The following is a 12,358-nucleotide window of genomic DNA, read 5'->3' as shown; positions in this document are numbered from 1 at the left end:
CTCTGTACCTTGGTTTTAGAATGATAGAGGTCTTGTATCTCTCTCTCAGGACTCGATCTCCCAGCAACTTGCAAGGGTAGCCTGGAAATACCGGATCTGGCTTTCTCGGCAAGAGAAAAGACAGCGTCTTCTCAGTGCCTCAGTTGGAGGGTCGGCTTCCTTCGGCACTTGCAGCAGCAGGGCGTCGGGCAAGTAGTTAGTTGATCTGCTCCTAAACCACTGTGTGTTTGACTGGGCAAATGTAGGCAAATTTATACTTCGAAGGTGCCGAGTTTGACGTAAGATTGGACATAATATCGTCACTAGTGCCTCAGTTCCATGAAAACTCCAGGAGTTCTTGGATAAATTAATATTCAAGCAGGGGGAAGTCCCTTACTGCTGAAGGCTGGTTTTTCCAAGAAATCATTGTGGATTCTCGGAGTTTAGTGGAAGTAGCCGTGCCGTATTTGGGCTGCACAGGCTAAGACTAAATAAGGCAATGATTCCTATGCCTATATAAGGACTGGGTGAATTATACCTATATATGGGAAAATTACACTAGGGTCCTAGATTCCCACATAACACCCACTCCACGATTATTACGTTCAATAACACCTAAGCACTGAACATATCTAAAGCAAAATGTTCACAATCCCACCCCAAAATACAAAAATGCATTTGAATAGGCTTGCTCACTTGAAATGAGTATATACTGTATGCAAAAGTTATAGGTGTCATCTGAAATCAAGCATTAATCATGAGCATATATTCTCTCATTAAATAAAAGGAAAGTACATTCATCAAATGATACCTGAAATCAGTCCCATAGCATATGTTTTTAACTGTGTTTGTTTTCGAGGTTGAAGCCAAATATTGTCATTTAGGAAGTTCAAACACAAAATCTTGTTCTCTAAGAATAGTTCTCAAGTCAAATTTGCTTTATTCGAGATAAAAACTCATGAAAGCACAATAAAACATTTTAAGACATTTTAGTTCCATGTTAGAACAAGTTGACAAACTCCTGTAAAACTTCCATTGATAATAAAAACAATTACAAATTTAAAAAAATCAAACAACGATATTTTCTAAAATTCAATAATCAAAGCATTTTGACGAACTATTTAAAAACATCAAAAGAGTTAATAAAATCACAGTTCAGTAAAATCACAGTTCAAAGTGCAAATTTCCTTCTGATTGCCCAAGCCCACCCCAAGAATTTTGTGGTCGCTACTGAGATAACTGACAGGGTGCTGGTGCAAATTATTCTTAATGCAACCTTGCTATCCCTTGTGCCTAGCATTTTACACATAGCTGTTAGCCAAACACGTTGGGGGATTGAATAAGCCCTACAGACAAAAAGAAGATGGGCAATAGTTTCAACACCTTTTTTGCAAACCGGACAAACACTGGAATTGGCTACAGCCCATCTGCCCGTTAACGATCTTACTGGGAGTGACCCTACTCTGAGCTGGAAGTAAAGTATCCAAACCTCAGACTTTGTAATCTCATCCCAATAGGGCTCCATCATGGGGAGGACTTTTGCTTCCTAATATCTGCCCTCCATAGATGAAGGAGCAGCGTCATTCCATTTCTGGTAGGCAACCATTTCCCAGTACCTAGCTTTTAGATCTTCTTTGGAAGGGAACTGGGCTAACTCAGGGTTCTCCCACAGTCCCTTCATGCCCATTTTGAATAAGACTTTGGACAGCTCTTTTAGCCAGCTTATCTTGCGAAATGTATCTGTTTTAATTACGTCCAAGAAACCCTGGACATAATGTGCGAGCTCCAGCGTGGCCCAGATGCGACGCCAGTATAATATTGGTCTCAATCTGGCCATGTCCGAGACTGATTTCCTGCCCAATTCATAGCACAGCGGTCTCATGGGTGTGCTCTTAGGGACGCCAATAAGATTACGCAAGAATTTATTTTCAACAAGTGCCAGTGACCCTAGAATTTTCATAGCCCGATTCGGCACCATAAAGAGCCGAACTGATGGCTTTTGCCTCGTACACTTGGAGTGCTGGCTGGATCGGCTTTGTCAAAGATTTTCTATGCTCCACAGCTATCGCTCCTGTATTTTGGCGAAATTTATGAGCCACCATTTCTATATGCTTCCCCCAGGTGGCTCCCTTTGCTATGTGGATGCCCAAGTAGACAAAATCCGATACCTTTTCTACTTTTCCTCCGTCCATAAAAAAGTTCCCTTTAAAACTGTGGTGCGGGTTAAAAACCATGAGCTTTGTCTTGGTAACGTTGACTTCTAGCCCACGGTCAGTGCAAAATCCCTCAAAGATCTTTAGGGCTCGCTGCAGTCCACTGGGGGTTTTAGAGACAATGAGCGTATCGTCCGCAAATAATAAGATCGGAATCTTCGCTCCTGCCAGTGACGGGGCCTCTACCTCTTCTGTAAGCATGCGCTCCACCACCCCATTGATGTACAAAGAAAAGAGTGTGGGTGCCATAGCGCACCCTTGGCGCACACCCCGCTCAACAGGAAAGTCGTTGGTCACTTGCCCATGTCCCCCTCACTGGATTTTAGCATGGTTTCCCTCGTGCAATCTCATTACGAGAGATAAAGTTTCCAGCGGCATACCCATCTGGCTTAAGACTTCCCACAGCTTTGCCCGAGGTACCAGGTCAAATGCGGCTCGCAAATCTATAAAGGCAGCATAAAGGCTGCCTTTCCCAAGCACGACCGTCTTCCAATGGAGTAAAGTGAAACGGAATATCTGGTCTATGGTGCTGGTTGACCTGCGAAAGCCTGCCTGGAAAGGGGACAGGATTTTTTCTTCATCTGCCCAGACCATTATTTTTTCTAAGGTCAATTTCCCAATCACCTTTTGGACTGTGTCTATTAGGGTGATAGGCCTATAATTCCCGGGCAGCGCTTTATCGCCCTTCTTGTAGATGGGAATTATAACAGCCCCTTGCCAAGACTTCGGGACCGAGGCCCCTAACGCCACTGCATTAGCCAACTTCATTATATAGCTGCCCCAACGGGCTTTATCATGGAGGAAAACATCAGCTGGGACCCCGTCGGGTCCGGGTGCCTTCCCCCGTGAGGTTGAGTTGAGGGCCACTTCTACATCGCTCACATTAAAGGGAGAAGCTGTATGGAAAATAATAGCTGGGGCATCTCCAGGCTTATCCTAAGGTCGGCATGAATATTGGGGCCAAAGTATTCTATCCAACTACCATGGGTTACATGATTAGTTGGTGGTTCGGGGTGACCTTCTATCCCCCACTTGACTATATTCCAGAAAAGTCTGGAATCCTTCGCAGAACTGGCACTTTTTAGTTCTTCAAAAATCAAGAAGGACTAGCTAGGTTTTTTACAGGAAAGACTCAATGGAGTACGTATGCCAAGGAAAACCAGTAGGTTTTTTGAAAAGCCCTCACCCACCAACCTAGTTGGTGGCATGCTTCATCATCGGGCCCACCACAGTGGCACCTAGCGTGCCCCGGGTGTGCTTCGACGCCAGATTACTGCGGAGCTGGTATACTTACTGAGTGTGCAGTGTGGTGAGTGTGAAGGTGAAGATTTAAAAGCCATACAGGAAATCCCAGCACCCGAGGGTAAAAACAATATTTTAATTAACTGGGTCTCTGTTGGCATATTAAAAGGCAGACGGACACGGTGGAGTATGGATTATGACCTCCAGTGTCCTGTGTGGTCTACATGTTTCAGCCTGGCCTTTCTTAATTTAAAACAGGCTTTCCTCAGGACCAAGTGAGTATGTGTGGAGGTGAAAAAGTTAATTTACAGTGAGTGTTTTTGTTTTTATGTGTAGCACTCCCTAAGGTGCTATATGGGTGAGAAGGGGGTTCCCTCTCGCTTTGCTACATATAACATAAAAGGGAGACAGACAGACGTACAGGGTAGAGTCATATTAGCATATTATTGCGAAATAAGCCGTCATTCCACCGTCTTATAAGGTGAGTGAACGAACTATGCATGGCTAAAGTGTGGCCTTGTCAGTGGCAAGACTCATGTGATTGTTATCTAGAAGCCGGTTGTTGTGGTGAGCTAGAAAACGGAAAATACCAATGTGAGGTTCAGGTAAGTGAAAGAAAATTATCCTCACACAGTATTTTGCTGTTCAAAGCCTCCTTGGGTCGCCTGGCAGAGAAAAAGACCCTAAAAGAAGGTTGCATTGGCTTACAAAATTATCCAACCTGTAAGGGAAGACCTCAACACCTTACCCCAACAGTAGCTGTAGTGCGCAGCCTCATTACTCACGAAAATGTCGGTCTGGTTCCTCCTTGGACCTGTCGTCCTTCTGCGGCGCCCGGTTGTGAAAGGAGGGCCTGGCCGGGCATGTTTTTAAAGCCTCCGTGATTGCCTGCACCTGGGTGAGAGTGGAAATAGAGGCAGGGGTGCTTTTGCGCGAAAGCGCCATGTCATCCACGGTCTGCGCATGCTCAGAGGGGTAGTGGGCCCTGTTCTGCATGCGAGCCGCTGGTTATTGTGCTCCGCGCATGCGCGGAGGAGCAGTGGCTGAGTCCAGCTACCGCGCATGTGCGGGAGAGCGTGGGAGCGCTCGCTGGTACCAGGAAAGCGCTTGGGGGCATAAAGAGCACATTATTGCTCATAGAAAACACAGATAATGAAAATAATGAAGCGCTTTAGAGGAATAAAGATAGAAGGAATAAAATAAAGATGCACTGTTGGTAGCTCAGGGTGAATCAGATTGGGTTAATGCACAGCATTGGTAAGAGAAGAAAGGGGGAACATCATACATCAGGTGGTCAGGGAATTCCACGGTATGGAATCGTTCAGCCCCCCAGTATGAGTGGATAGTCTGTAAATCCAACGTTGTTCTTTTTGGAGGAGATATCTTTCATTGTTTTCAGTTATGGCAAACTGTTCAATCACAGTCCAAGTGAAGTCATTAGGGGTGTGATTGTGGGACAGGAAATGGTCTGTCAGTTTACTTATATTTTTGCCACATCGGATGGTACTTCGGTGTTCCGTCATTCTTGTCCGTACTTTGCGGGTGGTCATCCCCACATACCGTAGGCCACATCTACATGTCATTAGGTACACCAGGTTTGATGAATTACAGTTAGTGAACTGACGTTGTGTCCATAATCTACCTGGTTCCAAATCCAGGGTTTTGGATGAGGATGTAAGGTGGCATACACTGCAATTATTGCACGGCTGGTGTCCTGTAAGTTTTGGTAAGCCCCAAGCATTGAGGACAGTGTTGTCTTTCGTGGCTTGGTTGGGCCTGGGTCTGGTGTGTACTAGGGAGTCTTTCAGATTCTTCGCTCTTTTATATGCAAATCTTGGTTTTTCCCAGTTTCGGTTGCCTGAATTTATAATCTTCCAGTTCCTGTTGATTAAGTTGGAGACCTGGTTTGATACGGTGTTGTATGTGGTGACACAGGCCAGAGTAGGTTCCTCAGGTGGCCTTGTTGTTGCCTCAAGTAGCGCCTCCCTATTTTGATTTCGCGCCCTCTTGCAGGTGGTGTTTAGGATCCTTGTGGGGTATCCCCTGTCTTCTAATTTATGGACTAGGGTGGTTGATTGTTGTTTGAAGTCCTGGATCCGGCTGCAATTGCGTCTGAGTCGCAAGAACTGACCATAAGGGAGATTTTCCCTTAGAGGTCTAGGGTGGAAGCTATCAAACCTCAGAAGGGAGTTCCTTGATGTAGGTTTGTAGTAGGTCGTAGTTGTCAGGCCATTCATGTCTGCTTTGATGTTAAGGTCCAGAAAGGCTAATTCAGAGGCACTGCTCGTACAGGTAAATCTCAGGTAGTTGTCGCAGGTGTTGATCCACACGAGGAATTCATCCAGGGATTCCTGGTTCCCTTCCCAGATAACCAGGATGTCGTCGATATAGCGACACCACATGCTGATGTTGGCTGCATAGGGATTGTTCACCGATTGTATGTGTGTTTTTTCAAAATGGGCTACATAAAGACCAGCTATGCTGGGAGCGAAAACGCTCCCCATGCTCGTCCCATTGGTCTGCAGGTACAGCTTGCCCTCGTACTCGAAGTAGTTGTCTTTTAATGCAAGGGTGGCACATTCCATTATGAAGCTACGTGGAGTGTGATGGTTCCAAACAGTACCCATTAGGACTTCCTCCAGTACTTCCAGTGTTGCGTCCTGCGGTAGGCTAGTGTATAGACTCTCAATGTCTAGTCCGACAAGGAGTTGGGTTTCTGGGTTGTAGTTGATCTCTTTAATCACATTGAGGAGATGTTTGGTGTCCTTAATGTATGATGGCGTTAGTTGGACTAGAGGGTTTAGGAAGAAATCGCAGAAGCGTGACAGGGGCTCTAGGAGTGATTGGATTCCTGACACAATTGGTCTTCCCGGTGGTGGGGTTTCCCCTTTGTGTACTTTAGGTAGCGTGTAGAAATATGGGGTTTTGGCATTTTTGCTGCACAAGTAGTCCGCCTCAGACTCCTAAGCGACACCAGGAACTACAGACTACTCAAGAAGGACCCTACCGAAGAGTTAGGTAAGAGGATACTGACCGTGGTAAAAAATGCCCGAGATGCTGAACACATCTCTAAACAGGAGGCGGACTACTTGTGCAGCAAAAATGCCAAAACCCCATATTTCTACACGCTACCTAAAGTACACAAAGGGGAAACCCCACCACCGGGAAGACCAATTGTGTCAGGAATCCAATCACTCCTAGAGCCCCTGTCACGCTTCTGCGATTTCTTCCTAAACCCTCTAGTCCAACTAACGCCATCATACATTAAGGACACCAAACCTCTCCTCAATGTGATTAAAGAGATCAACTACAACCCAGAAACCCAACTCCTTGTCGGACTAGACATTGAGAGTCTATACACTAGCCTACCGCAGGACGCAACACTGGAAGTACTGGAGGAAGTCCTAATGGGTACTGTTTGGAACCATCACACTCCACGTAGCTTAATAATGGAATGTGCCACCCTTGCATTAAAAGACAACTACTTCGAGTACGAGGGCAAGCTGTACCTGCAGACCAATGGGACGAGCATGGGGAGCGTTTTCGCTCCCAGCATAGCTGGTCTTTATGTAGCCCATTTTGAAAAAACACACATACAATCGGTGAACAATCCCTATGCAGCCAACATCAGCATGTGGCGTCGCTATATCGACGACATCCTGGTTATCTGGGAAGGGAACCAGGAATCCCTGGATGAATTCCTCGTGTGGATCAACACCTGCGACAACTACCTGAGATTTACCTGTACGAGCAGTGCCTCTGAATTAGCCTTTCTGGACCTTAACATCAAAGCAGACATGAATGGCCTGACAACTACGACCTACTACAAACCTACATCAAGGAACTCCCTTCTGAGGTTTGATAGCTTCCACCCTAGACCTCTAAGGGAAAATCTCCCTTATGGTCAGTTCTTGCGACTCAGACGCAATTGCAGCCGGATCCAGGACTTCAAACAACAATCAACCACCCTAGTCCATAAATTAGAAGACAGGGGATACCCCACAAGGATCCTAAACACCACCTGCAAGAGGGCGCGAAATCAAAATAGGGAGGCGCTACTTGAGGCAACAACAAGGCCACCTGAGGAACCTACTCTGACCTGTGTCACCACATACAACACCGTATCAAACCAGGTCTCCAACATAATCAACAGGAACTGGAAGATTATAAATTCAGGCAACCGAAACTGGGAAAAACCAAGATTTGCATATAAATGAGCGAAGAATCTGAAAGACTCCCTAGTACACACCAGACCCAGGCCCAACCAAGCCACGAAAGACAACACTGTCCTCAATGCTTGGGGCTTACCAAAACTTACAGGACACCAGCCGTGCAATAATTGCAGTGTATGCCACCTTACATCCTCATCCAAAACCCTGGATTTGGAACCAGGTAGATTATGGACACAACGTCAGTTCACTAACTGTAATTCATCAAACCTGGTGTACCTAATGACATGTAGATGTGGCCTACGGTATGTGGGGATGACCACCCGCAAAGTACGGACAAGAATGACGGAACACCGAAGTACCATCCGATGTGGCAAAAATATAAGTAAACTGACAGACCATTTCCTGTCCCACAATCACACCCCTAATGACTTCACTTGGACTGTGATTGAACAGTTTGCCATAACTGAAAACAATGCAAGATATCTCCTCCAAAAAGAACAACGTTGGATTTACAGACTATCCACTCATACTGGGGGGCTGAACGATTCCATACCGTGGAATTCCCTGACCACCTGATGTTTGATGTTCCCCCTTTCTTCTCTTACCAATGCTGTGCATTAACCCAATCTGATTCACCCTGAGCTACCAACAGTGCATCTTTATTTTATTCCTTCTATCTTTATTCCTCTAAAGCGCTTCATTATTTTCATTATCTGTGTTTTCTATGAGCAATAATGTGCTCTTTATGCCCCCAAGCGCTTTCCTGGTACCAGCGAGCGCTCCCACGCTCTCCCGCACATGCGCGGTAGCTGGACTCAGCCACTGCTCCTCCGCGCATGCGCGGAGCACAATAACCAGCGGCTCGCGCGCAGAACAGGGCCCACTACCCCTCTGAGCATGCGCAGACCGTGGATGACATGGCGCTTTCGCGCAAAAGCACCCCTCCCTCTATTTCCACTCTCACCCAGGTGCAGGCAATCACGGAGGCTTTAAAAACATGCCCGGCCAGGCCCTCCTTTCACAACCGGGCGCCGCAGAAGGACGACAGGTCCAAGGAGGAACCAGACCGACATTTTCGTGAGTAATGAGGCTGCGCACTACAGCTACTGTTGGGGTAAGGTGTTGAGGTCTTTCCTTACAGGTTGGATAATTTTGTAAGCCAATGCAACCTTCTTTTAGGGTCTTTTTCTCTGCCAGGCGACCCAAGGAGGCTTTGAACAGCAAAATACTGTGTGAGGATAATTTTCTTTCACTTACCTGAACCTCACATTGGTATTTTCCGTTTTCTAGCTCACCACAACAACCGGCTTCTAGATAACAATCACATGAGTCTTGCCACTGACAAGGCAACACTTTAGCCATGCATAGTTCGTTCACTCACCTTATAAGACGGTGGAATGACGGCTTATTTCGCAATAATATGCTACCCTCTACGTCTGTCTGTCTCCCTTTTATGTTATATGTAGCAAAGCGAGAGGGAACCCCCTTCTCACCCATATAGCACCTTAGGGAGTGCTACACATAAAAACAAAAACACTCACTGTAAATTAACTTTTTCACCTCCACACATACTCACTTGGTCCTGAGGAAAGCCTGTTTTAAATTAAGAAAGGCCAGGCTGAAACATGTAGACCACACAGGACACTGGAGGTCATAATCCATACTCCACCGTGTCCGTCTGCCTTTTAATATGCCAACAGAGACCCAGTTAATTAAAATATTGTTTTTACCCTCGGGTGCTGGGATTTCCTGTATGGCTTTTTAATCTTCACCTTCACACTCACCACACTGCACACTCAGTAAGTATACCAGCTCCGCAGTAATCTGGCGTCGAAGCACACCCGGGGCACGCTAGGTGCCACTGTGGTGGGCCCGATGATGAAGCATGCCACCAACTAGGTTGGTGGGTGAGGGCTTTTCAAAAAACCTACTGGTTTTCCTTGGCATACGTACTCCATTGAGTCTTTCCTGTAAAAAACCTAGCTAGTCCTTCTTGATTTTTGATATATAAAAGTGGGGATTTGGACTAGCTTACCTAGTCCTCCCTCTCTCCTTTGATTCAGTGACTTTTTAGTTCTTGCCAGTGTTGCTCATCCCATTGCTTTTTAGCCCTCGAAATACAGGTCTTATACTCCAGCCTTGCTTTCCTGACAGCAAACAGATCTCTCTTTTTAATGGCGAGACCTATGAGCAATGTTCCCTCTAATTTCTTTCGTCTGTGTGCGGCAGTGTAAGGTCTATGTGCACTGCAACCAAGGCTATGTGCGCTAGTAACCAAACGCGTGTGTGGGTGCAGCGCCAAATATCACTCCAAACCTTTGCTTCAAAAAGTGAAACGATGTGCATTTCCTCACATACAGATGCATGTGAATGGTGTTAAGGCAGGTTTGAAACCATCCCGCATATCAATTTGAAACCTTGGCAGCTATGTTGCTGCATTTCTTTTCTTAATAGAGCTGGGCCACGGGGTGATTGTGTGCATTTGTTCAAGTTTTCATGTTCATTTCAGCTCATGATGGGTGCTGCGATTAACAAAAACTTTAACAAATGCTCTCTTTAAACAGGAAAAATAAAGTTATAATAACGCTGTTATTATAATTTTACTTTTTGCAGGTTCGGGACAGGGTTAGGATAGGGCCGCATCAGGCTTTCGACTAACGCATTTTAATGCTAGTGTCCGCATCACAGCATTAAAATGCATTAGTCACGTATTCTAGCACCCCTCTGACAATACTGCAATTGAGGCACATTGCCAGTGAGGCAGCACCAGCATGCTAAAATTGTCTAACATATATGAGCATGCAACTGCGCAATCAAATTTAAAATGCTATGCGTCAGAGATAGAATATTCATGAACAGCGCGGAGCAGGCAGGCCAGAATTTAACAGATCAATTAGCCGTGCACCAATCAGCCTTCCTGTGAGTCAACTCTGGGGGTACCAGCCATCACATGGGTGATCCATGGAGCGGATCTTGCCTGCTGTTTTCCCACAAACACACCACTCTTTTGGTGACCAGAAGCACACACATGCTGCGAAAATTGGACACACCGATGGGTGGTAGCTACACCAATGTCATACTAATCCAGCAGTGACATCGTGATCAGTCAACCTTTGCAAAGGGCCGTCGACTTCACAGAAACACTAGTCACATTTTTTAGTAACATTTGATCCGTTTGAGCGACAAACAATTTTTTAGTTACAATTGTCAAATTATGCAGCACATGATGCATTATGCTGTAAATATTGCAGAAACAGAATAAAATATAGAAAACATTTGCAAACTAGCATATTTTGGCATTCATGCTTGACCTGCTCTTGTTGAAAAACAGAGGACAAGTGCTGATGACAAAAAATCCATGGCTCGGAGACAAATGATTTGTGCTTCCACTTTTAAGCTTAGGCAGTGGCGGCTGGTGCTTTTAAAAAGCGGTGAGGCAGAAAACTTTGAGTTGAATTTAAAGAGCGAGAAAGCGCGAGAGAGCGTAGCGATTGAGCTTGAATCAACCATGGAGACGGGGTTACTATGAGACTAATTATTAGTTTGGTACTATTTCACAAGAAAAATGTAGAAAAAATGGGTGCAAATGGTGCATTTTCATCATAAATTTCAAGAAACCTTGCAACAATTCATTGAAAATATGCAAATGACCTCACAAAGACTCACCACTCTCCTTATACTCATGCAAACACCTTGCTCCTCTTATCCTGTGTTCACAGATGCACACCGCTTTGCTCAGCCTACACTCACATAAGGTTACCTTTCACCCTGCTCTCACTAGTGCACACCACTCACTGAGTGCATTCACACCCCTCATCCAGTATACTCATAGTCACACAACTCACTGTACGCTCACACAGACACATTGCTCACCATGCACCCCCAGCACTCACCCCAGTTCTCACGGAGGCAAACTAATGAACCTCCACTCACTCACTCACACAGGCACATCCTTCGGGTTGCGCTCACACAGTGGACTTGCATTATTCACTCTGCAGGCACAAAGGCACACCACTCACCCTGCACTCGTACAGTCTCATATCTTACTTTGCAGTCACACGGGCATTTCACTCACCCTGCATTCATACAGTCACAGTACTCTGTATTCACCCTGCACGCACACAGAGGCCCCAAGGTTGCAGCTCCACTCCAGTCAAGTGCTCTTCCTGTGGTGTGTTGGGAAGGGGTGTTGTTATGTAGGCACTCAGAGGAACAGTCAGGCTGCAGGTGTTTGGGAGTCCACGCTGATGGCTACCCCTCAAAAGTGCAAGTTAAGGGTAGAGAATGTATATCTTCTGCCCTGTGGGTGCCTCCCTTCCCTTCTGACACTGCAGGATCCTGAGCCTTTGGAGATAAGGGGAAGAAGTACAAGCAAGGCCATAACTATCCAGGGCATATCACTTCACTCACTTGTTTGTGTACAATAGTTGTGCACAAATGTGTGCAATCATTAGCTTTACACATCTATGCACATTTCACCCATAATACCAATGTTTTACAGTTCTCCATATGTCCTACAGTATCTGTCTTTCCAGTGAGCCCTTTTCTCTCCCAGTATGTCTAGTTTTACAGATGTTGCTATGTTTCTCAGCATTAATTTGACAGCGGTGCACATTTTCTCTCATTATTGCTGTTCTACAGATATGCATTTCTCCCCATTAGTACTGTCTTAGAGAGCTGCCCATTTCTCGTGCAGTATTGCTTTCGTATTCATAATGGTCTATCTCAGTATTTAATATTTAGAGGTGTGCC

Source organism: Lissotriton helveticus, chromosome 4_1, assembly GCF_964261635.1.
Source record: "Lissotriton helveticus chromosome 4_1, aLisHel1.1, whole genome shotgun sequence".
Classification (NCBI taxonomy): Eukaryota; Metazoa; Chordata; class Amphibia; order Caudata; family Salamandridae; genus Lissotriton; species Lissotriton helveticus.
Note: the sequence above shows the minus strand (reverse complement) of the source record.